Raw genomic sequence first — 13,545 nt, 5'->3', positions numbered from 1 at the left:
GGCCCTCAGGTGTGTTGACTGCACCACTCAGCTTGGTGTCACTAGCACAAAATGATGTAGCACAGGTGGGAAGTCCTGAGGGAGGGACGCAGAGACCTTCCTGATGTGAGCAGCTCAGCTTCTGAACAAAATCCCATGCCCTTCCTTGAATCCACTGGAATTTGAATCTCTGCATTCTTGGGTAGGTCCACTGCCTCCTGTTTCCCTAGCTATTCTCTTAGCTAGATTTAAGCACTTTAATAATCTGCCATCCCACAGACATGGCAGAATGTCAGCATCACGTGCTAAGTTTCCTTCCACTGCTGCCAGGCTTGAAAGACAAATACTGTGAGAGAAGAAATAGACAGGATACAAACACCTACATCAGGACTTTTTCTGAAACAGGCTGGGTGGCAAAATTGGAAGAATGCTAGGAATGTCCATTCTGGTTCACTGTCAAACTTGATCCTTCAGAACACCCACAGCATAACTAGCCCCAGTAAGAATGGCTCAGGCCACAATTGGAAGCAACTATGCTCTCTGGTTCCTTCCAAAGAGGTTCAGCCTTTCAGCCTTTCCTCTCCTTGTGAGAGTGGTACTGAAGGACACCAAAGCAGCAGCATCGCTCCAGGCAAGGGGAGGGTAATCACAGTGCAGGATCCACATATATCAAACCCAGACCCCCCTTGCCTGGCACCTTCTGGAGGGTTTTTTTCCTCAGCAAAAAAAGGATCCACAGCATGAGGATGCCATACTGCAATGCACTGCAATGATACAGACGTTGTTACAAGCTACAGGAAGCACATCCATAGTGCTGTACCTGGAAGCCACATGCCAATTTTTGCAGAACGGCTTGGATAAGTCCAAATCAAAGGAGCCTTTTGCCTGAACAAGCAGAAACCTTTTATCAGGAGATAAAACCACCTCTCTCCTGAAAAGTCCTGCTCTTTCTTTGTCGGGCAGTCCTCACATCAGAAATTCTTGCAACCTGGACTCTGAGTCTCAGCTGTTTGGTCAAGTGAAGACCACAGCACAGAAGGAGCCAGTCTGACACAGGGATCACAGCTTCTGAGAGCTCTCTCAGGAAAGGTCTCCTTGGAGCATCCTCAGGTACAGCTTTGCCAAGCCACCGCAGGTTCTTGTAACTTGTTCCTGTCTCCCTTTAGTGCACTGCTGTGTCAATATTGCACTGTGGGAGAAACCAGAATGCTGTGCAGTCCTTTCAGGTCTTGGCTGCACCTGCCATGGCCCTGTTACCCTTACCAGTTAAACACTCCCTCATAGCAGTGACCTGGAAGAAACTGTCTAGCAAGAAATGAATGCCAAAGCCACAAAAACTGTTTTTTTGGGTTCAGGAATGGCCGTTCTTGGCAGTAAATCAAAGGTAGAAAATTTTCTTTGAATATTTTGGGCTTGACATAAAGGCAGTTTATCTCCCAGCAGTAGACTTTGCTACTGCAGTCAGGAAGGATGATCTCTAAAGGACATGCACAGAGTAACATGCAGCAAATGGAACTTTTCATTTGTTACTGCACAAAGTGCAGTCATTGCCACAACCAAGGCAAACAAAGTAACTGCAGGTTGTATTACAGAATGAGCGAAGGGTCCAGAGCTGTGAAAAAGTTACCATAAAAGCTTCTGCTGACCCTGCTGACCTTTGAGAAGGGCACTACGTGTAATCTGCTCAACTGCCTGTTGACTCCAGTCAGCATTTGCTGATGCTGTTACACACTTGAGTCAAAACACTTCCCTGCCTCACTGCCCTGCCAAAGGACCTGCCCGTTATCCTGTAAAATTTCCTCTGCTTGTCTGTCAGGGCTGCTATGCTGTAATCTTGGGAGATAATCAACAGCAAAACCATTCATAAATCACAGCTAACAGAATAGATGCTGATAGCGTCTTAAATTTCAAGCCTGAGAAGCCGTCATTTCAACAGTGACGGTCGAAAGGGAGATTAGGAATTCCTTTACATGGAAAAGTTTTTCTTGGAAGAGCAAGCCTCTCTTTGGTTGCCTATAAACACAGTCATGTGGATTTGATTTTTACATGGCCCTTCTGCCCGCCTGCAGGGAGCACTCTGCAGCCCCAGTGGGCCTGTTCTAGCACCGGACTGCGGTGGGATTTGAGCAAGTGAAGCATCAAAAGCAAAGAACTGAAGCTTTGCTAGGAGCCAGTAGAGGACAAAAGGGCTGTTTGGGAGGCTATGGCAGGATGTCCCACAGAACCAGATGCCTCTTGGCTCCAGTACTGATTGCAGAATAGGAGTGAGACTGTGTCATTTCATGGTACGAAGTGGAGCATTCAGATTTTGTCTGCACTTGGTGCTGGGTATGGTGAAATCTGTAGCCAAAAAGTGAATGCAGGGCTCAACTGACACCTCAGCTAGCAGAGAGGTGCCTGTCTCTGATCCAAATTATCTTGTTCTGTTCATTTGAAGAAACCACTCTGCAGAGGAAGAAAGAGAAGGGAAAAGCCTCTGTATTGTTCTCTGCCTCTTTTGGGTATAGTATGTGATCTAGCTGTCTCCTTTTCCATCCATGGAGCAGAATAGGAGACCTAATAAGAAAGTCAGAGAGGAAAGGTCACGTGGACAAGCATAAGCTGTTAAGAGGTCTAATGTGTTTTCCTTCAGTTACTCTTCCATTCACAGTGGGAACTGGGTGGCACTCTGCTGCTATGTTTACACCCCCTGATTTATAGATGTACCCTGTGTCCCTGTCCTACTTAGTTTTGTGACTAGGCAGGGAAAAATATAGTTTTAGGTAGGACACTTTTATTCTAAGCATCATCAGATAAGTACCCTAGTGAATGTATGAATGTAAAAGAAAAGTCAAAAACCAAATGTTGTTTTTGATTTTCTGGTGCCTTTTTTTTTTTTTTTTTTAGTGAAGCCTGGATAACAGTGAGGATAACACAGCCCAAGAAAAAACATCTTCCTCAGATTTTTTTAAAGAGTGCAGGACCAGAAGGGAAATGTAAATCCTCACTGAGCAGCTTACAGATTAAATTCTTGACTCAACAGAAGTTACTGTAAGAATTCCTGTAGTTCACATTTTTGGCTAGTCTATTGGAGTAGTGTTGTGTCTCTTTGATTTATGACATGTTATCCCTCTTCTAATGTCTCACAGTCAGTGGCTCATTTCTTCTCCAGGTATCCACCCCATCTGGCATGTTTATAAAGGTTGGAAGGACAGCCACAGCTCTCAAGTTGCCTGTTGAGACATGGCATGTTGAAAACAGGTCGTTGCACAGTGACATGTGATGGACAGTAGGAGAGATGGCCCCATTCATCTATTACCTCTATTTCCTGCAGCTCTAAATAAGGTATGACATAAAAGAAATGATTTGTGCACCATATGGTGGCCTGAGGATTGGAAGGCCATCTTCTTCCAAGACCAGTAGCTGTCAACTTGTCACTTGTGGAAGGAAACCAAGAAAAGCAAACCTATAGTCAAGTTAAATTCACTGTACAGAAGCTGCATCATTGCTGAGAGTCCACAAATGGAAAGAAAAAAAAAGTCAGAATTCACTGTCCTAGGGAACTTTTCAAGTTAAAAGTCTTTGCTTCCCATGTCTTAGCTAAAATACTACTGACAGCCAGTTGTTTCAGGATCTCAGCATCTATCCTAATAAAAAAATAGAAGCTGTTAATTGAACCTTCTTGGAGATATCAGTCCATAGATCCTGCAACTCAGCAATCTCCAGAATCATTCTTACCAGTCATTGAGCTGAAAATCTGTTTTCCCTCTTTTTTATCCTTATCAGCAGGCTCTTAGCATATATCTCACACACGCACCTCCTTCATGGCAATCTGGGAATAACCCTGTGCCACTGGGGCTCTATTCAGCCTCCTTTGATTTCTGTAATAACCAGAGACAAACCCTCTGTGGTGCTCAGAGGGGCTGACTTTAGCACTACTAGTCAGTGTCTGACCATGTATCCAGCTGCTTAGCAGTCTGAAACAACAGCCCCATACATGACACAAGCTTGGGCTACACTGGTTAGCCAAAATCCTCTAAGTTTACTTAATTGCTTTCAAGAATTTAGCAAAGGTTGATGAGGAAGTGTTGTCACCTGTCCACCAGCAGCTGGGCTGAGATCTCTGGAGTCATCAGCTAAATTACCCTGAATTGATGACCTGTAGAATAAAAGCACTACAACTCAGCCCCCATGATGTACCCAGTCCCCATTTCCTTTTGTATTTCTTTTATAGAAAAATAACAGGAGAAGTAATTACTGGCCATGTGAAATTTAAGTTCATACAATATTTCCTGTGAGGCTTCAAGCAACTCCTTGTAAAAGCAGATAAGTTAATCTATCTTTTGGTTTGGGTCACAGTAGGTTCTCAGCTTTAAATCACTGTGGCACGGTAACTAATGGCATTTACCATAGAAATGATGTTGAAAAAACAAGGAACCTGACCAATTATTAGGTGTATATTTCCAGTGAAAACAACCCACATACGGGCAGTGTCAGTAAAAAAAGGATGATTGATCATCTGGACTTTGTTCCCTTGCATTTTCCTCCCCTCTTTTTCTACAATGCAATATTAACTCTGGGGCAATTATTGTAATGAAATCTGCCAGCAGACCTTTCAGCATGAGGAGTTCTGGCACCACCAGGAGGGGCTCAGCAGGGCATTTTACCCGTGGAGGCTGAAACCGAACAGCAAGAGGAGCGTGGTCCTTCCCATCATTCAGCTTTCAGAAAGACCAAGGTGAGGGTTTTACCAGAGGTGGGGCTTTTTTCCACTTTGAATTCATAGTAAAATGCTGTATGTTCCAGTATTGACTCAGAGCTCATTAAAGTCAGTGCAAAGATTCTTGCTGACTTTAATGAACAGTGGTTTGAACCCTAAAGCTATTATGTGATCAAAACGCCCACTAAGCTGTAAATATGGAGGTGTTTTGTTTGCATTGCAGATATAATATTTGGCTACAAGGCAAGGATGCTTCAGATTGTTTTCTGTAGTGGTTTTTGTGCCTCTGTCTGATGCTCAGTGTTTTTACTGCACTGTTTATAATTAGAATTTTGTTGATTAGGTTAAATAAATTGGCCAGATTCGATCTCAATGTAAAACAGAAGCAATCAAAAGCTATTGAAGTCAGTGAATTAAACTTGGCTTATCTTACAGAGTACGTATGTTGAACTGTTCACTTCTAGTGTGAAGAGAGCTTGCTCTCATGGTACAATATGCAATACGCACAGATATTTTCTGGTCAGAAAAAAAGTCAAGGACAAAATGAAGGCTTAGAGCTCAGAGCTTCTCACTGAGTGGCATCATTCTGAACGGCCTTTGGAAAGGAGTGTCACTTGTTCTCTAAACTGCCACAACACCCTGGGATGCTGTAAAAATAGCTGGCAGTGCCTGCCTGACAGGCAGGAGACGTGTGACCCTAAATTATGATGTTTTCATTTACATGATGAAATGAATGCTGCCTTAGACAGAGGCTGAAACACATCTGTTTGCGGTGGGAATGCCATTTTAGGCCCATTTCTTTTGAAAGTAGGGTTGGAATTGCCAGGGATCAGCAGAGCTCCGGGCTCACAAAGAGGGCACTGTCTTTGAGGAGTCTTTACATAAACCCTGCACAACCGAGGCAACAGGAGTTTGCACAGCTGCTGCTGGAAGCAAACATGTACTTTTAGCTGACCTGGGCTGGTGACTTTGGGCGTTAAATCTGACGCTTTCCAGATGTAAAGCCCTCTCCTTCCACGGTCCCCAAACATTCAGTCCCCAGGTAAGAAGGAAAATAATAACAATAATAATAATAAAAGGGTGCTGTAAATCCCACACTGTAGTGTGTATTCCAGAGCTGACTGTTATAAATTGCGCGGTCCGGTTTGAAGGTGTGTGGCATTATCCTCTCCCAGGAGTTGTGTTTTGAACATTTGATTCAGAGCTAATTAGCGTTGCTTGTACGTTCAATCCCATCTCTGTCTGAGCAAACCAGGTGGCTAGATATTAAGAGTTCTTTTGACCTGCTGGATTTGGTGAATATGGGTCTTTGAGTATAAGACTTCCATGGAATAGTCCTGTGCTGAGCCCCAGGTCCATTCACAAGCACAAAGGCATCTTGCCAAATAATCAACAAATGAAGCTTTGCACTTCATAGCCTTGTGCAACAGGAGACAGACTTGGTGGTGAGGATGTGATGGGATGCTTGTGAAGAATTCACTGCAGGGCAAGATACGGAGGAGGGGCTGAAGAGAGGCTGTGTCCCATGTCCTGACTGCATCTGTGCAGGTTTTGAGCTACGCTGCGGAAGTTGCCATGACTGCACAGCAGGCCCTGGGATAACATTTTTCACTTGACTCTCAGTAGGAAATGGAACCTCAGCCTTGCCTCAGGTCCAGCATAAATTGTTCTCCTGCCCAGATGGGTAATTTTTAACAGCAATTCCCTTTGCATCTCTCTGCAGCCCTTGGATGTTGAGAAGTTCTTAGGGAGGGTGATGGAAGGGTGTGGGGTTCCTAAAAAGAATCGTTTATTTTATCCCATTTTATGTAGGTGTGGTATTTATAAAGGCTCCGAAATTGGCAGCAAGAGAAAGACAAATATTCTCTTAAACAGCAGACTGTCCCTGCATAGACAGCTGCAGCCCAGCCTCTCCTCGGTCTCCTTGCCAGTTCTCTCAAGCGTGACCTGGTTTGAGGACCACCTTCAATGAGATCAAAAGGTGATTTTCCCAGTGCTTGCTCCACATACCATTTACTGCCTGTCAGCTGGGCGGTGACTATATATGATGATGCTGGCCTCCCTTATCTGAAGTACAGATAACTCCAGGGAAGACAGTTGTTCAACGAAGGTCAAATGAGCTTCTAGAGAGCTTTCAAAGCCCTAGAGATGTGTTCCATCCAGGGAAGTGGCTACTCAAAACTGGGCCACTCTCTTCCAGGAATTTGTTGACTATTTCTCAGGGGACAGCATGCAGTTGCTATCATTTCTCACAGACTTGACAGAGTCCACTTTGCATTATGGAGGAAGAAGTCCTCAAGGAAATATGAGACATCTAAACCACAACCCCTGTGAGGCGGCACTGGGGATACTTACAGGGAAATGAGGTTTTAATGGTTTATTGAACACATTCAGACTAAAACATAGTTTTCTGATTTTGTTCCAAGTGGTCCTGAAGAAAATACTGCTGCTTGACTTTCCTTAATTGAAAGAAAAGAAGAAGTGTATTTTTATTTCTTTATTCTGAAAAGGAAATGGAGTTCAGAACCAGGATGTTTTTCTCCTTGAAAATTTCAATTTTGTGAAAACCACCTCTTTACTGGGCAGCCTTCCCAAAGGGAATCCCCAGCCAGCCCCACTGCTAATATCAGTGCACACTCTTTGGAGCTGATCCAAAGGTCATTCACGCCATTAGACATTTTTATCACGGACTTGAATAAACTTTGGACCAGGCTCTTTTTGGCAGGAACATACGCAGTCTGGAAACCTAAAAATAAATCCTGATTTCAAGCCATCCACAGCTTTTCAGCCACCATGATGGTCCGAAGGTATGAGCTTGTCAGAGAGAGGGTGATGAAGTGATTTGGCCATCTCTCTGGCTGGTTATCTTTTTCTTTTTGCTGTAATAAACAAGGAGGCAGAGAGCATTCTACAGCCTAAAAGTTTAGAGTTCTTTATTCATTATTTCTCTTTGAATCATCAACTACAGACTGAAAATGTCTCAGGAGATTATCTGGTTTTTGTTCAGAAAGTTTTTTCAGCAGTAATAGCTCCTGAAATATGCAACATTGTCATCCTCAGGTATAGGAAAAGGAGAAGTCCCTTCATGGTGCAGTTTGACTGCAATAGTAGTTCTGCAAACCAGTGAAAGGTATTGTCCCATGAGAGAAGAACTGCTCAGAGCAGCGCTTTTCATTATTTTATCCTGTCCATGGTCTGAGAGGTTGGCAGGAGTCAGAATGAGGAAAAAAACCTTGGCTGCAATGAATCGTTATCATCTCATTCACTCTACCCACTCCTCTTGCTACACACCATAAAGGGATTGCTCTACAAATACTGATAGTGAGTCTTATCTTGCAATTATTACGCTTAAACTCCATCTAAAGCCTGTTCCAGCTGTCTGTAACAGCCTGAGTCCAACCTTTGAGCAGAAAAAGCAAAATGTTTCCAGCATTTCAATTAATTTCTCCTGCCACAAGTGCTTAATAGGCTGTCACTTCTTGCTTGCTGATGAATCCCTGAAGCTGAGCTCAAGTAACTGCCTACTTATTTGTATGGCCACATTTTCTGCAGCATTTCTGGGACTCAAAACGAACAGCAGTCCTTATTTACATGATGTATATTTAGTAGTCTAATTGTAATGGATTTACATTTATGCAAATCGTCATGGTCTAATGCATCTTTAGATCAGTTGGAAAACTGGATGTGGAGAAAATTACAGACGTTTTGGCTCTATGGACCCTTCCCAGGATCAGTAGGTCTCTGTGAGGCAGTTCTTCTCAAAATGGCAATTGCTAAGGAGAAGGAGCTTGTTTGACATGTGAAATTAGGGAGGGCAGAGTGAAGAACAGGTGGATATACAATATCAGGACATGAAGGCAGTGAAAAACAAGATGTTGACGAGAGATGGAGAAAATTAGAGGCCGTTAGTCAGAAGGGCAGTGGGCTTGCTAGCACTGACAGCCTGCTGGATGGGCACAGTGCAGGTGGCAGGATCCTGCTGGAGCAGTGTGCAGGCACAGCAGTTGTTGGCTGTGGTCAGGTCACCAACCAGCGTGGTTGGTCCATCCGACTGCTGGGTATTTTGTTCTTCACACCTAACAGGAAAGGAAGCGCTTGCTTCATCCACAAGTTTCACAGCAGCCATTCTTCTGTTTCCTCCATCAACTTGTTGCTGCAGTTGTCCCCATTCCCAAGGCAGCTCTCGCAGCTGTGGCAGTCTCTGTTTAAGGGTGTTAAGTTGTGGCAGTAATAATGCTGGCTCTAGTGAGAATGCAAACGTGTAGTTTGTTGATCCTGGACTGCAGAGCAGTACTACTGCCTGGCAACTACGCCACAAGAGCTGGCAGGCAGAGCTGTTTGCAGCACACTCCTCTGAAAGAGGAAAGGGTGTTTTCAAATTTCCTCTTTCCCTCCCTGTCCTCCAAGTTAGAGCCTGCCAGGAAGCTGTGGAGAGAAGCTGTGGTGCTCCAAGCTAACTACAGATGTCTGAGCTCTTGCTTCAGGACGTGGCCCCCCAGCAAACTTGCTGTCTCCACAGTAGGTGTGCATCACTGAAGGCTGAGGATGGCACTGGGTCACTGGACCTGTCCCCTTTGCGAGCAAATCTGAAAACTCTTTTTGGGATCAGCATAATATCCTAAACATAATAATGTGTTCAGTGCATAGAGGATTTAAATGTATCTTTTAGGTGCCAACTTTTCATTGAAACCTGGTCCCATTTCAATCTCTCCTGAATTTTCAGTGTTCAGAGGCTGGGCTGAATGTGAGTGACAGTGTACCAGGGAATTTCGCTGGGTTTATTCACCAGCAGGAAATTGATGCCAGCAAACTAGGGGGAGAACAAGCACAGCTTGATTTGTTCTTCCCCAGCAGCTACCTAATTCATGCGTCTTGTTTGCTCTGTTTTACGTGGATACACATGATGCTCCAAACAGCTACAAAAATGATGTGAGCAGAAGCTGTGGAGGACTAGCAGCTCAAACACAAAGAGGCACCAGAGCGTGGATGGAAAAGCTGGTGGCCTGCAAGAGTATCTTTGTGCTTTTGCCCGCAGCTGTCCTGTAAGAGCAAAATACCAATCCAGTGCAGTTAAGGAGACACTGCTTCCCAAGCAGCCAGGGGCCATTTCTAAGTGCATCTTATGGTGTATGAATTTGAGGCAGTTTCTTCATTAATCTCCATCTTACAGCAGTAATTTTTCCATCTTGGTTCTAGAATGCTTTTGCAGTTTGAAGTGTCAGACTTACCTGTCAGTGCTCTTGTGAAGGTGGAAAAGCCTTTGTGTGCAGAGGGACTGAGGGGAGTTCGCTCCTTATAACTACAGCGTGGCTTTGATGTGGAACTGAGTTAGGATGGCAGATTTCACCTGACTGTCAGAGTTTGCATGAGATGTAACCAGGAACCAACCACCTGCCCCCGAGGTACAGCTGCCTCAGAGAGACAGACAGCAGCTGATCCATCATTCATAGAAGTAATGATAATTATACGGCTGAAAATTCAGAGGGACGTCTATGTTGACAGAAGTTAGTTGTCCTGTTTGAAAATGGTCTAGAGAAAGAGGATGATGTGCAGAGGTTGTGCAGTCACAACCTCAGTTATTCATCTCCTTTGATGTCTCAATTAGCAGAACTAGGAGCAAGGCCAGGAGTGCAACTTCATGGTTGTTTCCAGGTTTTTAGGGGTAAAAGAGGTATATTTATTAGAATAGGCAGGTCACAATTTTACTGAGAGATTGCTAAAGGAATTCAGAGCCTGTGGGGTTTATGACAAGGTGATGAAAGAGGAATTCTGATAGTTACCCAATAAGCTTCTTTTTCCAAGAACATAAAGTTAAAAAAAATAATAATAAATGAGGATTTTAATTTATTTATTTATTTTTATGAATGGGTTCTTGTAGCGTGCAGGCTGCTAACACTATCAACATTGTTTCTGGGGAACTCCAGACATCTAATCAATCTTCATTCTGTAAGAAAATGTTCCAAATTATACAAAAACCACATGGCTTCTCCTGTTTGTAGGGAAAAACCCGACCTGACCCCATCTGTGTTCCAGGATGGTTCAGTCCCCATCTTAGGACTAATTCCAGCAAGGCTTGTGATCCATTTTCATTGTCCTAGCACTCAGCAGAAAGCACTTTGTGTAAGGATGCAGCTTTCCTTAAGTAAAGAGGGAAGCATTCCAGGGAACACAGGGAAGATGGTGTTAGGAGCACTGCATTACACCTCCCAAGCTGCTCGTGTTCTTTAGCATGCTGAGGCCACAGCAGATGCATTCATGATCTTGCCTGCTACAGAGAATGCACCATTTGCCTCATATCGACTGTATCATTTGCTCCCATTTCTGAGAGTTGTGCCCAGTTTATCAGTAGGGGCAGCGTTCAGAGTGTGTTGGGTCAGGACAATATCAGCCACTGCTTCCAAGGCAGTGGATGTGCCCCAGAAATATTTTTTTTGGTGCCCCAGAAATATTGCTATAGGAAGAGGGGAGACGTGAGCCTGGATAGTGAGTCCAGCAGGGCAAGGCCCTAACTTCCCAGGCCAGCACTGCAGTCCTGCTTTCCTAATTGCTCGTGCTTGTTTTCCATGAGGACTCCTTGCTGCCAGAGTTCCCCGCAGGTTTCATTTCTGTTCCAGATGCCAGCATGCTGTTTGCTCCTGCTTTCCTGGACCAGGAGAGGCCAGCCCCTGCTGGTTGCTTCCATAGAGCTTGTTACAACCCCTCTTTAGGTTGTGGGGAGGTTGAGAGCCGTTCTCTTCAGACAGTATCTCTTCCAAAATGTTGAGGGCTTTTGTTTGGCCTTTATACATACACACCTCATGCTGTAGACATGGTGAGAGTGAAATAAACAGTAGTTTTATTTTTTTATATATATAAATGCAAGTTCACAAATTGCAAAGGCAATTTTTCCTTTGAAGAAAAAAGGATTTCTGCTGAAAAGATGTTCTTTGAAGACTAATCACTTCTCTCATAAATTACCCTGCTGCTTCCTATGGATACTGTGCAGAAGAGTGGTGCATCCTATCCTAGTCACTAGTTTCAAAGCCCAGTTCAAACCAAAGCAAATTGCAAGCATTTTGTTGCTTTCTGAATGGAGCAGGAAGTGTTTGAGGTTGTCTGGCAGAGCTGGTGCTTCAGAGGACTCTTAGCAATATGCTTCTCAGTTTGTTAAACCTGTGTTAAATGCAGCAGTCTAACTGCCTTTCTCAGCCCATTAGGAGGCTAGAAGGCTGACAACCAGTGTCGCCTCTCAGTGATGTTTATTTCTTTTTAAACAAATATACAAATGGCTACAACAATTTGAAACTGCTTCTTGTGTGCATAGCCAAGTTCCATCTGCATTGCCAGGCACGGTATCTGCAGGTCTCACCCTCCCTCCTCAGACTGCTGGTACCAAGCATTGGTGTCTCTTGGGAGCTGGCTGTGCTGCTCTCCTCCATCAGCACCGTGGCTGTGCAGCACAAGTCTCACCTCTCATGTGGTCTTACTTGCAAGCAGCTCCAGGGTCTGGTGCAAGGCACTCTCCTCCCACAGAAAAGGGAGAAAGAAAACAAGTCCCTTGACGTCAACCTGCCTGCAGAAATGTTTTCCTACTGAATGAATGTTTTTCTAAATATAAAATACCTGCCATCTGGCTAAATATACCTAAAGAGAAAGAGGTAGTGTATGGCACAGGTAAGCCTGCCTGGACCTTCTCTTGTATGTTTGGAAAAAAACAGTCAAGTGGAATATCCTACATACTGGTGCTTTAGCGCTGCTGTACTGGTTTCTCTTGCCCTGAAAGCTTTGTCACCAAACTGATCACCTGGTGTATTTATTGTTGTGTTTTGGCTCAAAGGTCTCTCAGAGGATCAGTTTGGGTCACTAGCTACAGAAGCAACATCTGCCAAGGTGCTTATCTGAGTGCTGTGCTGGAAGTAATGTAGCCTAAATGGGGGACTTCACTCCATCCTGATAACTTTGCACCATGTTCACCCTTCTCAACAATCAACTCTTTTTCTTATTTTCAGACATTCCAGGATCAGATATGATTAAAGGCCTGGGCATTCAGTGTGCTATGCACCTCAAAGCATTTGAGGCAAAGGTAGGTCAGGGAAGATGCTGAGGGTATTCTAGCTCAAACAGCTACAGAAACAAAGACGTGTCCCCTCCTGACTGATTGTGAGCCACGAAAGGAAGAAGTTTGTCCTGGGGGCAGGGTGAGACCTAGATTGCCCAATTCCTGGTTCTTTCCTTTCTATCCTGCACTTTAGTGAAAAACTACAACTGTATCCATCCAGGAAACTAAGGCTGATCTCAGAGAGTCAAACTGCTTCCCTCACTGAGGAGGAAAAAACACATCTTGTGAACTCTTTATGTATAAAATATTTGCTCACTCTTTCTTAAATAATATCAAGGAAAACTGAGAAACCTCAGCAAAAAATCTGTCCTGCCCTTTCTTTGTCTACATCCACTGTTTTTGTTTCTTTCCAAAAACAGTTGGATTTCCGGACAAAGAGAATTGGAGCTTTGCTTTGAGTTTTTTGGCTCTTCTCAGTTCATGTCTCTCTGGCTATTCCTTTATTCAAACAGAGTCTTTTGTATGAAGTATATGAGGTTGAACCAAGGGCAAATATTTTTACAGTCTCATATTCTGAATTGACACCAGCCAACCCACCCTTCTGCACTGCTCTAGCAGAATTTAATGTCAAGTTGTTCCCCTTCTTCAAAGGTCTGACTGTGCCCTTCAGCAAAGTCACAGGAGTCCCTTGACTCCATAGAGCCTCTGAACTGTACTGTCAAGAAAAAAGCATTGCCTTGCAGTCACTCTGCCCTATCTAGGTCTGGGCTGCACAGCCAAAATCCAGGTGCTTTGTCTGAGTGAGGTGGGTGCTAAGATTTTGAGTTAC

General features: G+C 44.1%; 1 long non-coding RNA gene across 3 annotated transcripts in view; it reads left to right on the top strand.

Annotated features, from left to right (window-relative positions):
* The window catches only part of LOC125701846 (uncharacterized), a 54,385-nt gene that overhangs the window by 1,637 nt on the left and 39,203 nt on the right, over positions 1 to 13,545 (top strand). For 2 of the 3 annotated variants that reach the window (XR_007380374.1, XR_007380372.1), the window contains exons 2-4: positions 3,131 to 3,303; positions 4,566 to 4,696; positions 12,667 to 12,740. This is a non-coding gene — a long non-coding RNA (uncharacterized LOC125701846). The remainder of the gene's footprint in view (positions 1 to 3,130; positions 3,304 to 4,565; positions 4,697 to 12,666; positions 12,741 to 13,545) is intronic. The other variant, XR_007380373.1, reaches the window with a different exon arrangement.

The sequence above is a fragment of the Lagopus muta genome, chromosome 17 (assembly GCF_023343835.1).
Source record: "Lagopus muta isolate bLagMut1 chromosome 17, bLagMut1 primary, whole genome shotgun sequence".
Lineage (NCBI taxonomy): Eukaryota > Metazoa > Chordata > Aves > Galliformes > Phasianidae > Lagopus > Lagopus muta.
The sequence above is the reverse complement of the archived record's forward strand: the minus strand, read 5'-3'. Positions and strand labels throughout refer to the sequence as shown.